The 19185-nt window shown below is 46.5% G+C and overlaps 1 protein-coding gene across 1 annotated transcript in view; it reads right to left on the bottom strand.

The window, feature by feature from the left end:
- Positions 1 to 2918: 2918 nt before the first annotated feature.
- Positions 2919 to 19185, bottom strand: part of LOC134350865 (uncharacterized) — a 29948-nt gene continuing 13681 nt past the window's right edge. The window contains exons 7-10 of the mRNA XM_063056642.1: positions 17513 to 17638; positions 7012 to 7173; positions 6274 to 6516; positions 2919 to 3215 (exon numbers count right to left, since the gene is read on the bottom strand). The gene's annotated coding sequence lies outside the window, so the exon portion shown is untranslated. The remainder of the gene's footprint in view (positions 3216 to 6273; positions 6517 to 7011; positions 7174 to 17512; positions 17639 to 19185) is intronic.

The following is a 19185-nucleotide window of genomic DNA, read 5'->3' as shown; positions in this document are numbered from 1 at the left end:
TTCATTGTTACAATTGTACTCGCAATGACGCTACTGGCTACTCGCCCTATTATCTGATGTTCGGACGGGGAGCGAGGTTGCCCATTGATCTGTGTTTTGGGACTGAAGCGGGTGAAATACCTTCGAAGCCATATCTGAAGTACGTGTCCGATAGGAGGAGAGAGTTGAGAAGGGCGTACGAGTTGGCTGAGGCGGCGGCCACCAAGCAGAATCAGCGGAATAAGAGGTATGATCAGAAAGTAAAGTTCGTCCAGCTATTGCCGGGAGACCGAGCCCTTATCCGGAATTTAGGACTACCTGGTAAACACAAGTTGGCGGATTGTTGGGCAACCACCCCCTATGTGGTGCAGAGTCAGATGCCGAATCTCCCTGTTTACCGGGTGAGACCCGAGGATGGGAAGGGGTCTGTCAAGGTTCTCCATCGGAACCACCTGTTGCCTTTGGGTCGCGAGGTGAAGGTAGACCCAGAGCCAGAATGGGAGTTTACGGCTAGTACAAGGACACTGCAAGGGTGCGGGGCGAGGGAAGAGCCCGCTGCGAAAGAGACGGGGTCGGTCCCCACCTCGAAAAGGGATACGTCATCGGAAGACGATGATTCGGACGTGTGGTACCTGTTTCCATTCGCTGATTCCCCGGTGCCGGGAGAAGAGAATCCTGGCCCTTCCCTCACTGAGTTAGGGGAGAGGAGGGAGGGTGTTGCAGAGCCTCCTGTATTACAGCCGGGATTGGGGGAGGAGAGGGTGGCGCCAGAACCTGAGGTAGAGGGCTTGCAGGTTCCGAGGGGTCCCCGTGAGGGTGAGTGTCCGACAGGTAGGCCCGGGGTGTCACCTGGGGTGTCCAAACCGGAAGAGTCAGCAGAGGAGGTACAGAGATTTCAGAGGAGTAGGCACCCCGCGGAGAGGTTGACTTATACAGCGCCGGGAGAGCAGGATGTGATCTCTACAGCCCTGGGAAGTTATGCCACTGCTTTATGCCCCTGGGCTGGGTTTTGTGTTTTGCTAGGAGCACTGGTGAACCCTGTTAACGTCATGAGGGCATGACTTTTATTTGGTGGTGGATCGGGGAGAGTGTACGGGGTCTTTTTTTGGTATGTTAAAGTTAAAATGGCTTTTTTGTTATGTTATACTCGGGAATGCTTCTTTGTTATGTTAAATGCTGAGGAAGTCTCTAGCTAGACATTTGCTGGGTTAATACAGATAGCAGGGTGCTATTAGCCAATGGGTATTCATGTTATCGTTTTTTCGGGTGATAATGCTGTCTCATATGACTGTGGACGGGTTTTTTGGCGGGGAGTCGGAGGAGAGACTGAGAGGACGGCGGATGTGCGAAAGGTTCCGGTCGATCACTCCGGGTGGTCCCGAGCCGTGAGTCAACAGGATCCGGGTGGTCGTCAGGAATTTATTGAGCTCCAACGGTTGTGCACGAAGTTGGACATTAATAAGTCTGGCGCTTTTCCCCCATTACTTCCTTTTCTGTATCGAATCTATATTAATTTCGTAGACTTGGTAATATCTATAAAGTGTACTGGTAAAACGTACTGTTTGTGCTGGCTGATGATTGATGTTTGGGATTGATTCAGGCGGCAGTGGTGGGTGCAGCAAGCGACTCCGTGGGAAGCGTTGAGGCAGGTGCTGGGTGGGAATTCCCCTGGACATATACGAGCCAATATAACTGAGCGTTACATAAGGATGTTGTTTGCTGTAGAAAAACTACCCATACACAATTATCGGTCGCCAGTGAATGACAGATCATACACTAGTATAAAATTACAAAGAAAGTAAATTTACCAGTTTCCAACTATATCAAACAGTTAACACGAAAAGGGGAAAAAGGGGCAAAAGGGGCCTATTACAGTTAAACCAGACAAAATGTGCACATTAGCATTGGAGCTTGTTTCTGTAGTAACTGTGTGTATTACTTTACTTATGGCACTGAGTTCCCATCGCCCACCACAGGTGGAAGTTCCCTTCTTGGAATCCTTTGACTCATAAAACAGCCCTTGCATTAGGTGGAATCCTCCAGGTGTCTTCCCTGTTGCTCTTCTCTGCACACCTCCTACCAAAGGACTCCAAACTAGACTTATTGTCCATCAGAAATCTCATCCCGCCCAGCTGTCTTGCCTCCCATGGGCAGAAAGTCACCACATATACCAAGACAATCCTGATGGTCTGACATAACATTCGTTAGTTTGACAACATAGCTCCTTATCTTTAGCCAAAGCCAGAATACTCTTACTAGCAGCACACATTGCTTTTGTAAAAAACTAATGAAATAAAATACCTCACAGCATAGCAGTGAAATCCTAACCAGGGTATTACATATATTATTTACAACTTTGAGATTTATCAGCTTGCAGGCAGACACAAAACAAAGAAACACCCTGGAACCCATTTGAAGAGAAACCTCACACAACAAGACCATCAAACACGGTGTCTGAAAAAAGGGAAGGGAGGTGTTGCAGATGGGCCAAGTTATTTCCAGGACAGGGTGGAAGCTGGAGGCAAGGTTTCTGAAATTGATGAGATCAACATGGGTGAAGAAAGCTGCATCAATGCAGTCAGCAATATCGTGGAGAAAAAGTCTGGGCATGTTACAGGCATGAACTTGGATTGTGGAATCTTCCATGCCATCAATGAAGTTAAAGTCGTGCCCCGAAAACACATTTGGTTTAGTCCTCCCCCTGTCCACCTCCTTATTCTGGATCTGCCCTCTTCCTTCCCATTCCTGATGATGGGTCTTTCCCAGAACCCGACTGATTAAATCCATTGATGATGCTGTCTCATCTGATGAGTTTGGCCAGCATTTTGTCTATGTTCCCCTCTCCCCACTCCCCCACTCACCATGTTGGCTGATCATCAGCAGATGGGCTGTTCAGGGTAATTTTCATCACTGACAGAGGGTAGTACACATCACAGGAGTCACATCACTATCACTCTTTTATTGACCATCAGTGGGGCAGACAGAGGGTCTGAGCAGGGAACACAAGACATTTTCAGTGCAATAACTGTGATCAAACACCATTGGTTCAGGATGAGGGTCTCCAGTTTGTTTCTGGAGTCAGAGCTTCTCAGAACCGGATGGGTTGTATTCAGTGATGTGTTCAGAGCAGGTCAGGGCAGACGAGGGGAGCAGCAAGTTTTCAGGCTGGGTCTGGGCAGCAGATTCCCCAGATGGTGGGTGTGTCAGGTGATCACCGGCCTTCCCTGCAGGACTTCCTGCAACAGGAAATACAGACGGTCTCTATGAGTTGTACACTGACATTCCTCCCTGCAGGAGTGGGAGCACAGTGCAGGAACACTGCACCGTGTGAGAAGACGGAGATGATACACACTTCCTCACTCCAAGCCTACCCACTGGACCAGCTGTGCTCAGTGACACCGACACCGATGGAGATTAATAACATCACACAGAAGTCAGCAGAACCCTCGGATCCCGACCAGTGGGACAGAATGGAAAGTGGAGGGATATGTTGACTTTGTAAAGAGCATTGTTCAGGCAATCGTTGAGAGACTACACATAGTTCTGGTCACCGTGGTGAATTAAAGGTTCACACTGAATAGTCACAGATCAGAATCACAGCACTGTCTGGGACAGGGAAGTCTCAGGGTTGTCCTGTGGGACAGAAGGTTACAGACATGTTTGATGGGGAGAAGATACCTCCACTTGTGTGTGGAGCTGGACACAGGGTCATTAATACAGGGTATTCACTGAGAGATCAGAGAGAACTCAGGGGAAACTTCTCCCACAGAGAGAGAGAGAAGGTGGAACTAACCCCAACCCCACTGGGAACGGCTCGAGAATCAGATTATGGAGGAATTAGAAGCAAAGTGAGGGGTGTGATGGACAGGGGCGGGGGAAAGCTAGTGTTGCACAGAAACACCACCATTAACCAGCGAGGATAATTGTTCTGATTCCCTGCTCTAAACACCATTGAACCCTGCCCAGTGCAGAATGTGGGACTGAGTCACGGAAGATACAGGTAGATGAGCAGCAGTGGCCAACAACTGGAGAACAACTGGACTCTCCCGCCCTGGCAAAAGGCTGTGGCCACCTTTACCCTCTTGTGATTTTATATACGACTGTATATATCTTCCATTATATACCGTTAAGTTCCAAGGAATCTTTGCCTGTTCAACCTCTTGCTATTAACTTTCAGGCTTGGCAATATTCTTGTAAAGCTTCACTACACTCTTTCCAGTCTGAGCAAACCTTTTCTATAATAAAGTGACCTAAGCTCCACACAGTACTTCTAATGCAGCCTTACCATTGACAGAGAAATTCAGCATAACGTCCCCAATCCCCATACTCAGCGCACTGACTGATGCAGGCCAGCATGCTAAAAGCCCCTTTCAACACCATCTCTATCTGTGATGCTCCTTTCAATGAACTGTGTACTCATACTCTGTTCCATTACACTCCCTAATGCCCAACCACCCCCAGTACATGCCATACACTCAGACTGCTTCCCAACTATCCTCAGCCTGTTTACAAATCCGATCAAAATTCCCCTGTAATCTACGTTAAACTTCTTTCACTATCAACAATTCCTCTTTATTTTTGTCCACAACAAACTTCGTCATCAAGACTTGTGCATTCTCATTTGAATTATTTATATACAATAAATCGTTATTAACAAGAGCCCCAACACTGATCCTGCAGCACACCACTGGTCACCGGAGACCTTCTGAGAAACTACTTTCAACCATCTCCCTGCTTCCTACCTCCAAGTCAATTTTGAATCCATGTAACTGTCTCTCCAGGATTTCATGAAAGTTTCTGACCAGACCAGCCTACCATGTGAGGTCTTATCATAGGCCCTGCTAAATGGACAACATTCTCAGCCCAAACCTTATCTACAATTTCAGCCAATGAGCAAACAGCTCTGAAGAGATTCAGCAAGCACAACTTTCAACGCACAAAGCCATACAAATTTCTCCTAATCAGACTCTGTCTATCCGAATGCTGGGTCTTCCTATCCCTCTGATTGCCCTCCAGTAACATTCCCACAGTTGACATCAGATTCACCAGCCTGTCATTCCTTGGCTTATCCATTCTATCGTTCTTAAACTTCAGAACAACATTCTCCTCAGTCCATTCTTCAGTGACATCATTTCCCAGTGACAAACAATGAAGCAAATATCTCTGTAAGAGCCTCCACTGTTTCCTTTCCAGCCTCCCACGGAGTCCCAGAAGGCACATAGTAAGGCCCTCGAGCTTTATCCATTAGAAAACACAGTAAGGCTGCAAATACCTTCTCCCTGGGAATATGAAGGTTCCCCAATTCGTCTTCACCTGTTTCCCTCATCTCTTGAGCAGTCGTGATTTTCAGTAGATCACTTCAGCAATCAGTAAACAATGAGGAGAAATAGTTGCTATAATTTCAACCTACCAGCTCCGTCTCAAACTACAGACAGTTCAAATGATCCCTAACAGGAACTCCTCTCTGGCAAATGATCTTTTAAATCTTTACTTAGCCCTGAGATTTTCCTTAACCTTATCTTTCAGATCCATCTCATACCCTCACTTTACCCTCCAGATTTCCCTCAAGTGCATTCTTAATATTTTTATAGTCAGCACGAGGTTTATTTGTCCCCAACAGAAGCACAATGTATTACACACAAAATGCTGGAGGAACTCAGCAGACCGGGCAGCATCTGCGGAAGAGTAAACAGTTGATGTTTTGGGCTAAGGTAATTCATCAGGGCTCCTGTTTGTAAACACAATGTACGCTTCTTCTCCTCTTGACAAGATCTTCAAATTCTCTCATCAGCCAGGGTTCCCTAAACCTTCCAGATACTGAACACAAGAGGACCAAAAGGCATATACACCTTGATATACTACGAGTCGTGCCCCAATCCGTGCTTCTCACCGTTATACTGAAGCTTCTGAGCTGTTTTCGCTCTTCTCTTGCGTGCGAGTTGAAGATGTCAAAGGATCTGGCTGTTTACTGCACATCAAAATGGTCTCAGTGCCCACCGAGGGGTCTCACTGCACACCAAGGGGGTGTCTCACTCCGCACATGGGGGGCGGGGGTGGTTTCACTCCGCACCAATCAGAAACTGGGTACCTGGTAGTTGGTGTTGAGGTTACCTTAGAAAACACGAGAAATTTCTGTTCTGACTCTCCCATAACCTCTATCCCAGAGCGGTTACTGACTGACTGGGATATAGTTCTGACAGACTCCCATCACTCCCATCCCAGACACACACATTCCATATGGGAAGTTTACAGGGAAATGCGATGTGCGGCCAGGGAGAGGCAGGTTTTACCCACCGGGACAGGACCCTCCTCTGGATTTTGTCTTGTCGACGAGACTCTGTCTGATGGTCTGAATCACAGCGTGGTCTTCATCAGCACTTGCCCACATGACACTCGTTTCTGTCCAAGACATCTGAAAAACATCGGTTCCCTCATGAAGTAACCCTGGATCAGTCGTCATCTTATTTACTCCAAAATCTCCGGATTTCTGCAACAGAATCACGGAGCAAATATCTTCCTTCCGCACTGTCCCGTCTCCTGAAACACAGAGTAACAGAGTGATTTAGGTACTGCTGTCTGTGTACAAGTCAGTCTTCTCACCTCGTCTCCTGGTACTCAGGTACAGCACTGGAAGAGGCAACACTTCTCCACTGGGACTTTCAACCCAAGGTACAGCTCTCCACTCAGGTGCACAGAAAGATCCACAAATATCATTTTGTACAGAGGCGAGGGAATCCCACCATGACCCCAGTTCAGGATCCTCAGTTCCTTGCCTTTCTGCTGTTTCTGCGAGCTTGCTACGCACTATTCCCCCATTACAATGGAAAGGTAACACCGGGCAAAAAATGAACAATGAACATGTTTTCCATTATAATGGTAAGATACACAGATCGTGCACAATGATTTTTATGCCTCAGAGGGAGGCAAGAGACAAGAGGCAGTGGTTCTTAAAAGTCACCAGAAGTCAAGAGGACTCTAGGGCAAGGTTTCATTAGGTGGAGTCACAGACTGACAGAAGACGAGTGTATTTACCTGTGACCCACTGCAGGGCATCTCGAAGATCCTGATTTTCATGATTTTCATGAGTCACTTTATAAACAAACAGAACACAGGGAACTCCTGGCCCTTCACACTGGGAAACATTCAGCTCTTTCACAATCTTCTCATGGACGTCTCCTCGACCGTAACACTGCACTGTAAAACACAGAACCTGTGCTCACTCAGCCTGCATCAAACCAGGCACATTTCACTCAGGGTGTTTATCGGTAACGGAAGGGAAGGGAGGTGACCTAATGTTCCTCTGAGCTCAGAGATGGACACCCACCACCATCTGTGTCCTGTGCCCCGAGAACAGGCTTTGTACCTGTGAAGATCAGTCTGGGGTACAGGAGATCTAGTGCAAATGAAAGCAACGAGTTTGTTGTGCATTGCAGTGATGGGGAGTGGTACATGGGCAGGTGGGAAACAAAGACAGGGAGGAATGTAGAGCTTGAAGGTGGTTGCCAGAGAGTTTAAAGGCTGTAGGGGTCAGAGATGAAACTGACACAGCTGGGCTGAGAGATGGACCTTGGTTGAAGAGAGATGGGACCCAACTCACACAATTCAGAGAAACCCCTCCCTGGAAGTGTTGCGGTCTCTCTTTATGAGGCCACACTTAAGGCCCTAGGGCATGTCACTGGAGAAAGAGCGATTTATTCAATGCAGGACATTCAGCCCATCGTTTAATACTGCAAGTTAGAGGCTATTTGCCCAATGAATCTGTGATGACCACTATGCCCAGCTGGATAATCCCTATTTCCTGCAGTCACCTTTATCCATTCTAACCCTGCCTTTCCAGATGCCCCTTCAATGATCCTATTGTTGGACCCAGTGCTGCACCTACTTTCTCTGGCAGCTCTGTCTCTATACTCACCACCCTATGAGTGAAAGAATTGCCCCTCAGGTCCTATTTAGATTTTTCCTCTTCACCCTAAGCATATGCCCCAAGCTTTGCACTCTCCTAACGTGTGGAAAAGACTGTTGGTATCCACCTTATCCTTGCCACACCACGATTTGAGATGTTTCTATATTTTCACCACCTCCTTCGTTACAAGAAAGTATGATCTAGAGTGGAAAACCAATCCCTATTACTCAATTCTAGCAACAGTCTTGCAATTCTCTGCCCAGTTTCCTGTTTAACCACATCTTTCCGATAAAAGGGTGACCAAACCTCTACACCATATTCCAGCTGCAGCCTCACTAATAACTTATTCAACGGCAACATAATGCCCAGGATTTGTACGCAACTGATGAATGTCAGCGTGCTAAATGTTATTTCTCCCAACACGTTCCTGCAGCTCAGGACATAAACAGACTTTCTTAGCTTCTGAAGTGAGCTATTTCTCCTTAGTTATCATTTTAATCTTAAAATAGTGATAGATCAGATTAAAGATTTCTTTTTTGTGTTACATCTACACTGAATCACTGAAACATTCAGTGAAATGCTCGTGTGTCTTGATGAACAACACAGTACAAGGGATGAGCTGGAGGCAGCCGTAAGTGTCACCCTGGTTCCAGTGCCAACGTAGCATGCTCACAACTTACTAACACTAAGCTTTAGCACTGTGGCAGGAATCTAGAATGCCCAATGGAAACCCACTGCAGTCACAGGGAGAGGGTACAGACTTCTTAAAGACAACAGTAGGCATTAAACACACATGGCTGCCCCTGTAAAGTTTATGCTAAACACTATAGAACTTCTTGGGTTTTACCTTAATCTTATCGGCCAAATGCATCTCACACTCTCACTCTTTGCCTCCTGATTTTACCTTGTCCTTCCATATTTTCCTTGACCAAACTTGAATATCTCTCATCTTGTCAGGTTTACCCTCCTCTTCATAGAGCATAGAATATTACAGCACAGTACAGGCCCTTCGGCCCACAATGTTGTGCCGACCATCAAACACTGCCTCCCATATAACCCCCCACATTAAATTCCTCCATGTACCTGTCTAGAAGTCTCCTAAATTTCACTACTGTATCTGCCTCCACCACTGACTCAGGCAGTGCATTCTACGCACCAACCACTCTTTGAGTAAAAAACTTTCCTCCAATATCCCCCTAGAACTTTACCTTAAAGCCATATCCTCTTGTATTGAGCAGTGGCACCCTGGGGAAGAGGCGCTGGCTGTCCACTCTATCTATTCCTCTTAATATCTTGTATACCCCTATCATGCCTCCTCTCATCCTTCTCTCCAGAGAGTAAAGCCCTAGCTCCCTTAATCTCTGATCACAATCCATACTCTCTAAACCAGGCAGCATCCTGGTAATTCTACTCTGTACCCTTTCCAATGCTTCCACATCCTTCCAAGAGTGAGGCAACCAGAACTGGACACAGTACTCTAAATGTGGCCTAATCAGAGTTTTACAGAGCTGCATTGTTACCACGTGACTCTTAAACTCTATCCCTCGAATCATGAAGGCTAACACCCCATAAGCTTTCTTAACTACCCTATCTATCTGTGAGACAACTTTCAGGGATCTGTAGACATGTACCCCCAGATCCCTCTGCTCCTCCACACTACCAAATATCCTGCCATTTACTTTGTACTCTGCCTTGGAGTTTGTCTGTCCAAAGAGTACCACCTCACACTTCTCCAGGTTGAACTCCATCTGCTACTTCTCAGCCCACTTCTGCATCCTATCAATGTCTCTCTGCAATCTTTGAAAATCCCCTACACTATCCACAACACCACCAAACTTTGCGTTGTCTGCAAACTTGCCAACCCACCCTTCCACCCCCACATCCAGATCGTTAATAAAAATCACGAAAAGTAGAGTCCCAGAACTGGTCCTTGTGGGACACCACTAGTCACAACCCTCCAATCCGAATGTACTCCCTCCACCACGACCCTTTGCTTTCTGCAGGCAAGCCAATTCTGAATCCACCTGGCCAAACTTCCCTGGATCCCATTCCTTCTGACTTTATGAATAAGCCTACCATGCGGATGCTGTCAAATGCCTTACTAAAATCCATGTAGGTCACATCTACTGCACTCCCCTCATCTATATGTCTGGTCACCTCTTCAAATAACTCTATCAGGCTTTTTAGAGATGATCTGCCCTTCACAAAGACATGCTGACTGTCCCTGATCAGACCATGATTCTCTAAATGCCTATAGATCTTATCTCTAAGAATCTTTTCCAACAGCTTTCCCACCACAGACATAAGGCTCAGTGGTCAATAATTACCTGGACTATCCCTACTATCTTTATTGAACAAGAGGACGACATTCACCTCCCTCCAATCCTCCGGTACCATTCCCGTGGACAACGAGGACATAAAGATCCCAGCCAGAGGCTCAGCAATCTCTTCCTTCGACTCTTGGAGCAGCCTGGGGAATATTCTGTCAGGCCCCGGGGACTTATCCATCCTAATGTATTCTGCACCTCCTCTCCCTTAATAACAACATGCTCCAGAGCATCAACCTCACGTATATTGTCCTCGCCATCATCAAGTTCTCTCTCATTGGTGAATACTGAAGTGAAGTGTTCATTGAGGACCACACTCACTTCCACAGTCTCCAGGCACATCTTCCCACCTTTATCTCTAATCGGTCCTACGTTCAGTCCTGTCATCCTTTTGTTCTTCACATAATTGAAGAATACCTCGGGGTTTTCCTTTACCCTACTCACCAAAGCCTTCTCATGCCCCCTTCTTTCTCTCCTCAGCCCCTTCTTCAGCTCCTTTCTTGCTTCCCTATATTCCTCAATAGACCCATCTGATCCTTGATTCCTAAACCTCATGTATGCTGCCTTCTTCCACCTGACTACATTTTCCACCTCACATGTCACCCATGGTTCCTTCACCCTACCATTCTTTATCTTCCTCACCGGGACAAGTTTGTCCCTAATATCCTGCAAGAGATACTAAATATCAACCACATGTCCATAGTACATTTCCCTGCAAAAACATCATCCCAATTCACACCCGCAGGTTCGAGCCTTATAGCCTCATAATTTGTCCTTCCCCAATTAAAAATTTTCCTGTCCTCTCTGATTCTATGCTTTTCCATGATAATGCTAAAGGCCAGGGAGCGGTGGTCACTGTCCCCCAGATGCTCACCCACTGAGAGGTCTGTGACCTGACCCGTTTTATTACCTAATACTAGATCCAGTATGTCATTCCCCCTAGTTGGCCTGTCAACATACTGTGACAGGAATCCGTCCTGGACACACTTAACAAACTCTGCCCCATCTAAAGCCTTGGAAATAATCAGGAGCCAATCAATATTAGGGTATTTAAAGTCACCCATGATAACAATGCTGTTATTTTTGCACCTTTCTAAAATCTGCCTCCTAATCTGCTCCTCGGTATCTCTGCTGCTACCAGGGGGCCTATAGATTGCCCCCAACAGAGTAACTGCTCCCTTCCTGTTCCTGACTTCCATACCGACGCAAAAAAGGATCCTGCTATGTTGCCCACCATTTCTGTAGCTGTAATACTATCCCTAATGCCACCACACCTCCCCTTTTCCCTCCTCTCTATCCCTTTTAAAACACTGAAATCCAGGAACATTGAGAATCCATTCCTGCCCTGGTGCCAGCCAAGCTTCTGTAATGGTCACTACATCATAACTCCATGTACATATGCAAGCTCTGTTCATCACCTTTGTTCCTGATTCTTCTTGCACTGAAGGATACGTGCTTTAGCCCTTCGACCTTACTACCTTTACACCCTTTATTCTGCTTCTCTTTCCTCAAAGCCTCTCTATATGTTAGATCTGGCTTTACTCCATGCACTTCTCCACTGCTTTATCACTCTGGGTCCCATCCCCCTTGCAAATTAGTTTAAACCCTCCCGAACCATGCTAGCGAACCTACCTGCAAGGATATTGCTCACCCTCAAGTTCAGGTACAACCCATCCATTCTGTACAGGTCCCAACTTCCCCAGAAGAGATCCCAATGATCCAAAAATCTCAAACACTGCCCCCTGCACCAACTCCTTAGCCATGCATTCAACTGCCATCTCCTCCAATTCTTACCATCAGTATCATTTAGCACTGGCAGCAGACCTGAGAACGCCACCCTTGAGGTCCTGTTCTTCAGCCTTCTGCATAGTTCCTGAAACTCACACTTCAGGACCTTATCCCTCTTCCTGCCTATGTTGTTGGTACCAAAATGTATCACGACTTCTGGTTGCTTTCCTTCTCATACCAGGATGTTGTGCAACCGGTCAGAAACGCCCGACCCTGGCACCCAGGAGGCGACAAACCATGCGTGTGTCCATCTCACATCCACAAAATCTCCTGTCTGCTCCCCTGACTATAGAGTCTCCAATCACGACAGCTCTCCTCTTCTCCGTTTCAGCCTTCTGCACCACAGGGTCAGACTCAGTGCCGGAGGACCTGCCATCGTGGCTAACCCCTGGTTGGTCCTCCCCGCCAACAGTATCCAGGATGGTAAACTTCTTATTCAGGGGAATGGCTACAGGGGTGCTCTGCACTTACTGTCTATTCACCTTCGCCTTCCCCCTCTGACTGTCACCCAATGACCTGCTTCCTGCAGTCTAGGTGTGACTACCTTCCTGTAGCTCTCATCTATGACTGCCTCATTCTCCCTTATGAGTGGTCATCCAGGTGCTGCTCCAGATTCCTCACACGGTCTTCCAGATCACCCAGCCGCATGCACTTCCAAGAATCCAATTGTTCACTCACCACCAAAGTCTCGCTCTGCCCTCCTGAAAAGCACACACATCATTCCGAAGCACGTAAACTGGGAATTGTTGCTAAATTGACTTCAGCACCCAAGAAAGTTTTGTACTGTGAAACTCCATCCCTCACTCTCCCCTGCAACAGCCACTGACTGACCGGCTATAGTTCCATCATTTTCCCAGCCAAGACACACATTGGACATGACCCTCACATTCCATGTGCGAAGGTTACATTGAAACATGAGGCGTGACAGGGAGAGGCAGGTTTTCCCTTCAGGAAACAAACATCTTCTGGATCTGGTTCTATCACTGAGGTTGTCTGATGGCCAACATTTCATATGGGCACCGATAGTCAGCTGAAGTTCATTTGAGAATATCACTGATTCCTTCAGAACCTTCTCATAGACGTCTCCTCAATTGTAACAATGCATTGTAAAATATAGAACCTGTGTTCACTCAGCCTGTCACACGCCAGGCACAGTTCACTAACGGTGATTCTCCATAACAGAAAGGAAGGGAGGTGATTTAATGTTCCTCTGAGCTCAGAGGTGGACACCTTACCAAAGAGAAGGCTATGAAAGCAAAAAGTTAGCTGTGGTTCGCAGTGGCAGGGAGCAGTGTAGGGGTGGTTAGGAGTCAAAAAGATGGGCAGGAGTGTAGGGGTTGCGGGGGTGGGGTGGGGTGGTTTCCCAAGGGTTTAAAGGCTGTAGGGGTCAGGGGTGAAACTGACAAAGCTACAGATGAGGCATGGACCTCGCAGAAGAGAGTTAGAACTTCAGTTCAACTCACATTCCACAGAATCCCCTCCCTGGAAGCAATTGGGATTCTAATAATGAGGCCACACCCAAGGACATAGGTTAAGTCATTCGGAGACAGAGGAATGTACATAACGCAGGCCATTCAGCCGAGCACTTGATACAGCAGGATTTAGGACATTCATTCCAAAGTGTCTGTAATGATCTCTCTGCCCAGCTGGATAATCCCAATTTCTGTGGTCAACTTTATCCGTTCTAACCCTGCCTTTCCATACAGTGCCCCTTCAATGATACCATTATACTTGCTGCTCCCACTTTCTCTGGGAGCTCGGTCTAGAAACTCACCACCCCATGGGTGAAAAAATTGCCTCTCATGTCCTATTTAGATCCTTCCTCTTCACCCTAAACATATGCCCCAAGCTTTGGGCTCTCCTGAACTGTGGGAAAGACATCCACCTCATCCTTGCCACACCATGATTTTATATATTTCTACATTATCATCACTTCCTACATTACAAGAAATAATCACCTGGAGTGGAAAACTCAGCAGTGGTAACAGCCTTGCAATTCTCTGCCCAATTTGCGGTTTCACTACATCTTTCATATCAAAGGGTGACCAAAACTCTACACCATGTTCCAATTGCAGCCTCATCAATAACTTATTCAAGGGCAACCCAATGCTCTAGTTCCGTATTTAATGCCCAACTGATGAATGTCAATGTGCTAAAGCTTCTTTTCTCTCAACATGTTTCTGCACCTCAAGACATAAGCAGACCTTCTAGCTTCGAAAGTGAGCTAATTCTCCTTGGGATCCATTTTAATCTTAAAATAACAAAAGATCAGATTAAAGATTAGTTTTATGTGTTACATCTGCATTGAATCATTGAAACATTCAGTGAAATACTTGTTTACCTCAATGAAGAACACAGTTCCAGTATGAGCTGGAGGTAGCCCGTAAGTGTCAACCTGCCACCAGTGCCAACGTAGCATGCCCACTAACTACTAACACTATGTCATGGTCCGGATCAGGGTCTCTTTAAATTTACTTTGTTTATGTTACGATCCGGACCGTTTACTCCCTGTTCCCCTTTGGTTCCCTGTTTTCCTGTGTCCCTCGGCCTTGGTGATTGGAGGCAATTTACTCTTGGCTGAATCGGTAGTTTATAGTCTCCGGCTTTTAGCTGTTTGGCGCGGGAGCGTCTGCAAAGTCACCAAAGGTACGGCATGCCAATGTCATCTGGCCGGAGCAAGCCTTGTCTCCGCCCGAAGCGAGTGCCGGTAATTTGCCTTTCCTCACCGGAGCAACCCTGTCAAGTTACTTCGCCAAAGCGAGCCTGCAAAGTTTCCACCAAGGTGGGTCCGTCATTTAACCCGCCGGAGGGAATCAAGAACCGCTGACTACTGTTCCTGGGCCGAGTCGAGAGCTCGCCACTACCCGGAGGCTCCAAGTCAAGTCCCGGCCCTGGCGGCATCTAAGTTCCGAGTCGAGTTCCGGCCCTGGCGGTCTGTGATTCCTGTCCTACCCTGCTGTCTGAATCCCTTCTCTGCCCCTCTCGCCTCTAGTCCTCATCTGCAGCCCTCGCCTGCACCTCGGTCTAGTTCTATCGCCGGAGCTAGACAGGTACTGTCTGGTGTTCTTTCATGTTGATCTTGTCTTGTCTTCGCCTCCGTGGGGTAAGTCAGGCCATCTTGCCGTTGCCCTGCGGGGGGTCATGTCTTGTCGTGTCTTGTCCTCGCCTCCGTGGGGTAAGTCAGGCCGTCTTGCCGTTGCCCCGCGAGGGGTCATGAGTCATGAGTCCCGGCCCTATATCCTGTACCCAAGGAGGAGTCCTGGCTCTCTGTTCTGTGTGTGAGTCCCGGCCCTATGTCCTGTACCCAAGGAGGGGTCCTGACTCTGTGTTCTGTGTATGTGTCCATGGTTCCCTGCTCTCCGGAGACAGAGGCTTTGTTTTTTCCATGTTCCTCCTCTCCCTAGCACATGTCATGTCCATGCCTGGTTCTGGGGTCCGAGCCCGGGGCACGACCCAGGTACTGGGTCCTTGCCCTGTCTCTGGCTCAGAGTCCATACCGTAGCCTCTTCATGTCACCGCTAGTTCTGGGGTCCAAGTCCGAGTCCCAGCCCAGACCCCTAGTCTCAGCCTAGTCGTAGTCCTGAGTCCCTGTCCAGGTCGCTATTCCTGCTCCTGCTTTGCTCTCCTGGTATCAAACAATAAACTCAATTTAATTACTCTCACAAGATGTGTCTTGCATTTGGGTCCACCCTTGCTCCCAATGCCCCACCATTGTGACACACTAAGGTTTTTGCACTGTGGCGGGAAACAGGAATACTCAGTGGAAACCTACTGCAGTCACGGGGAGATAGTACAAACTCTTTAATGACAGTAGAGGGAATTGAACACACATGACTGCCGCTGTAAAGTTCAGCTAGACACTACAGAACTTCTTGGGTTTTACCTTAACTTTATCTGCCAAATCCATCTCACACTCTCTCTTTGCCCTCCTGATAGTATTCCTAGTCAGGTCCAAAATAGGGATTTATCCACCAATACACTGGAAGGTTGCAAATATCACCCTTTCTGGATGACCAGTCTCCAAAACAACTCTACTTAATTCCCTTGAGTAATCATTATTATCTCCTGGGTGAAAAAAGGGAAATATTCATTAAGAATCTCACCCATGTCCTGCAGGTCAAGATATAGGTAGCCCTACCAATGTCTAAAGGGATCTACTCACTTAGTAACCACACTTTACTCATGATATCCTGCAAAATCTCTTGGGATATTCCTTTACCTTTTCTGCCAGATCCATCTCACACCCTCTCTTTGCCCTCATGATTTTGCTCTTGATTGTTTTCTTAGTCATTTGGCATTAAAGGATTCTCTGACACATGACCTAATTGAACTATGTCCTTCCATATATTTCTTGACAACGCTTGTATATCTGTCATATTTTTGTATCCACAGAACTGTCTCTCCAGGATTTCATGCAATGTTTCCTACTGGACCAACCTACCATGCGAGGTCTTATTGTTGGTTCTGCTAAATGGATAACATTCTAAGGCCAAACCTCATCTACAATTTTGGTCATTCTGCAAACAGCTCTAAAGAGGTTCAACTGCACAACTTTTCACTCACAACACCATGCAAACTCCTCCTAATCAGTCTCTGTATACCCAAATACTGAGATATCCTATCCCTCCAACTGCCCACCACTAACTTCCACACAATTGACGTCAGATTCACTACTCTGTCATTCCTTAGCTTATCCTTTCTATTGTTCTCAAACGACAGAACAACATCCCCCTCATTCCATTCTTCAGTGGCATCGTTTCCCAGTGACAAGTGATGAAGCAAATATCACCGTAAGGGCCTCCGCTGTTTCCTCTCTAGCCTCCCACGAGTCCCAGAAAGCACTTAGTAAGCCCCAGGGGATTTATCCACTAGAAATCACTGTAAGACTGCAAATACTTTCTCCCTGGGAATATGTATGTCCCCCAATCTGTCTTCACCTTTTTCTGTTATCTCTTGAGCAATTGTGATTTTCAGTAAATCAGTTTAGCAATCATTGAGGAGAAATATTTCTTATAATTTCAACCTATCTGCCTCCTCAAGTTAGAGACAGCCTGCTGATCCCCAACAGGAACTCCTCTCTGACTAACCATCCTTTTAATTGTTACTGAGCTAAAGGACCTCCTAGAATTTTTCTTAATCTTAGCTGTCAGATCCATCTCATACCCTCACTTTGCCCTCCAGATTTACCTCAAGTGCATTCTTGATATTTTCATAGTCATCATGAGGTTAAATTGTTCCTAAATTAAAAACAATGTATAATGTGCCAAATGATGAAGAAACTCAGCAGGCCGGGCAGCATCAATGGAAAAGAGTAAAGCCGATGCTTCAGACTGAGACCCTTCTTCGGGACTCCTGTTTCTGAACACAATGTATGCTTGCCTCTCCTCTTGACTGGAACTTCAATCTCTCTCATCAGCCAGGGTTCCTAAACCATCCCAGCTGTGTACACAAGAGGAACTTAATACATCTACACCCTTGATATGTCATGAGTCGTGTCCCAATCCTTGCTTCTCACCGTTACACTGAAGCTTCTCTGAGCACTTTTTGCCCTTCTCTTGTGTGCCAGTTGAAGATGTGAAATGATCTGGTTGCTCAATGCACAATGAGGGAGTCTCACTGCCCTCCGGATCCTCGCTCGACCCTAGGGCACAATACACACATCAATCAGTAACCTGTAACCTGGGAGTTGGTGTTGGGGTTACCTTAGAACCGATGGGGATTTACAGCTGACCCTTCCTCCCTCCCACGCCCCCATCCTGGTGTGTCACCGACTGACTGGGATACAGTTCTGACAGTTTCCCATCATGCCCACCCAAGACACATCTGCCACAGGGCATGTAATTGGAGACTGATGGATGTATAGAATGAGGATATTCAGCTAATCGTTTAGTACACCAAGAACAAGGTTATTTGCCCAGTGAGTCTGTCATGACCAATATGCCCAGCTAGATAAACCCAATTTCTTGCGGTCAACTTTTTCCGTTCTAACCATATCTTTCCATGCATCTATCCCTCAATACCAATGTATCTGCTGCACCCACTTTCTCTGGCAGCTCGGTCTATATACTCACCATTGTATGGGTGAAATAATTGCCCCTCAGGTCCTATTTAGACCTTTCCGCTTCACCCTAAGCATATGCCCCAAGTTTTGGACTCTCCTGACGTGTGGGAAAGACAGTTAGCATCCAGCTTGTCCTTGCCACACCATGATTTTATATGTTTCTATATCATCACCACCTCCTGCATTACAAGGAATAATGACCTAAAGTGGAAAAAACCCTCCCTATTACTCAGCACTGGTAACAGTCTTGCTATTCTCTGCTCAATTTCCAATTTAACCGCGCCTTTCCTATAAAAGTTCGTCCAAAACTCTACACTATGTTCGAATTGCAGCCTCACCAATGACATATTCAATGGCAACATAACGCCCTAGTTCCGTACTCAATGCCCAACTAGAGAATGTCAACGTGCTAAATGTTATTTTCTCCCAACATGTTCCTGCAGCTGGGGACATAAGCAGACCTTCTGAGTTTCTAAAGTGAGCTATTTCTTCTTAATTATCATTTTAGTCTTAAAATAGTGACAGATCAGTTTAAAGATCTGTTTATTTATTACATCTACACTGAATCATTGAAACATTCAGTCAAATGCTCGTTTTCCTCACAAGGATGTGCTGGGGGGAGCCCGTATGTGTCACTATAATTCCACTGCCAACATAGCATGCCATCACCTTACTGACACTAACCCTTTACGAAAAGCAGAAACTGGAATACTCAGTGGAAACCTACTGCAGACACGGGGAGAAAGTACAAACTCCTTAAAGCCAGCAGAGGGAATTGAACACACATGGCTGCCACTGTAAAGTTTATGCTAATCACTACAGAACTTCTTGAGATTTTCCTTAACCTTATCTTCTAGATCCATCTCACACCCTCTCTCTTTGCCCTACTGATCTCCCTCTTGATAGTATTCTTAGTCATTTGATGTTAAGGGATTGACTGGGAAATAACCTAATTGTATCTTGTCCTTCCATAGTTTTCTTGACCAAAGCTTGAATATCTCTTGTCTTGACAGGTTTACCCTCCATTTCGACAGGAACATACTGCCTCTGCAGAGTTGCTTTTTCTCAGCTCCTGCCTCAAACGCATGTTTACAAGCCTACATTCTCACTGTTACACTTCTCTGAAT

This window comes from Mobula hypostoma, chromosome 8 (genome assembly GCF_963921235.1).
Source record: "Mobula hypostoma chromosome 8, sMobHyp1.1, whole genome shotgun sequence".
NCBI lineage: Eukaryota > Metazoa > Chordata > Chondrichthyes > Myliobatiformes > Myliobatidae > Mobula > Mobula hypostoma.
This window is presented reverse-complemented; position numbering and strand designations above follow the sequence as displayed.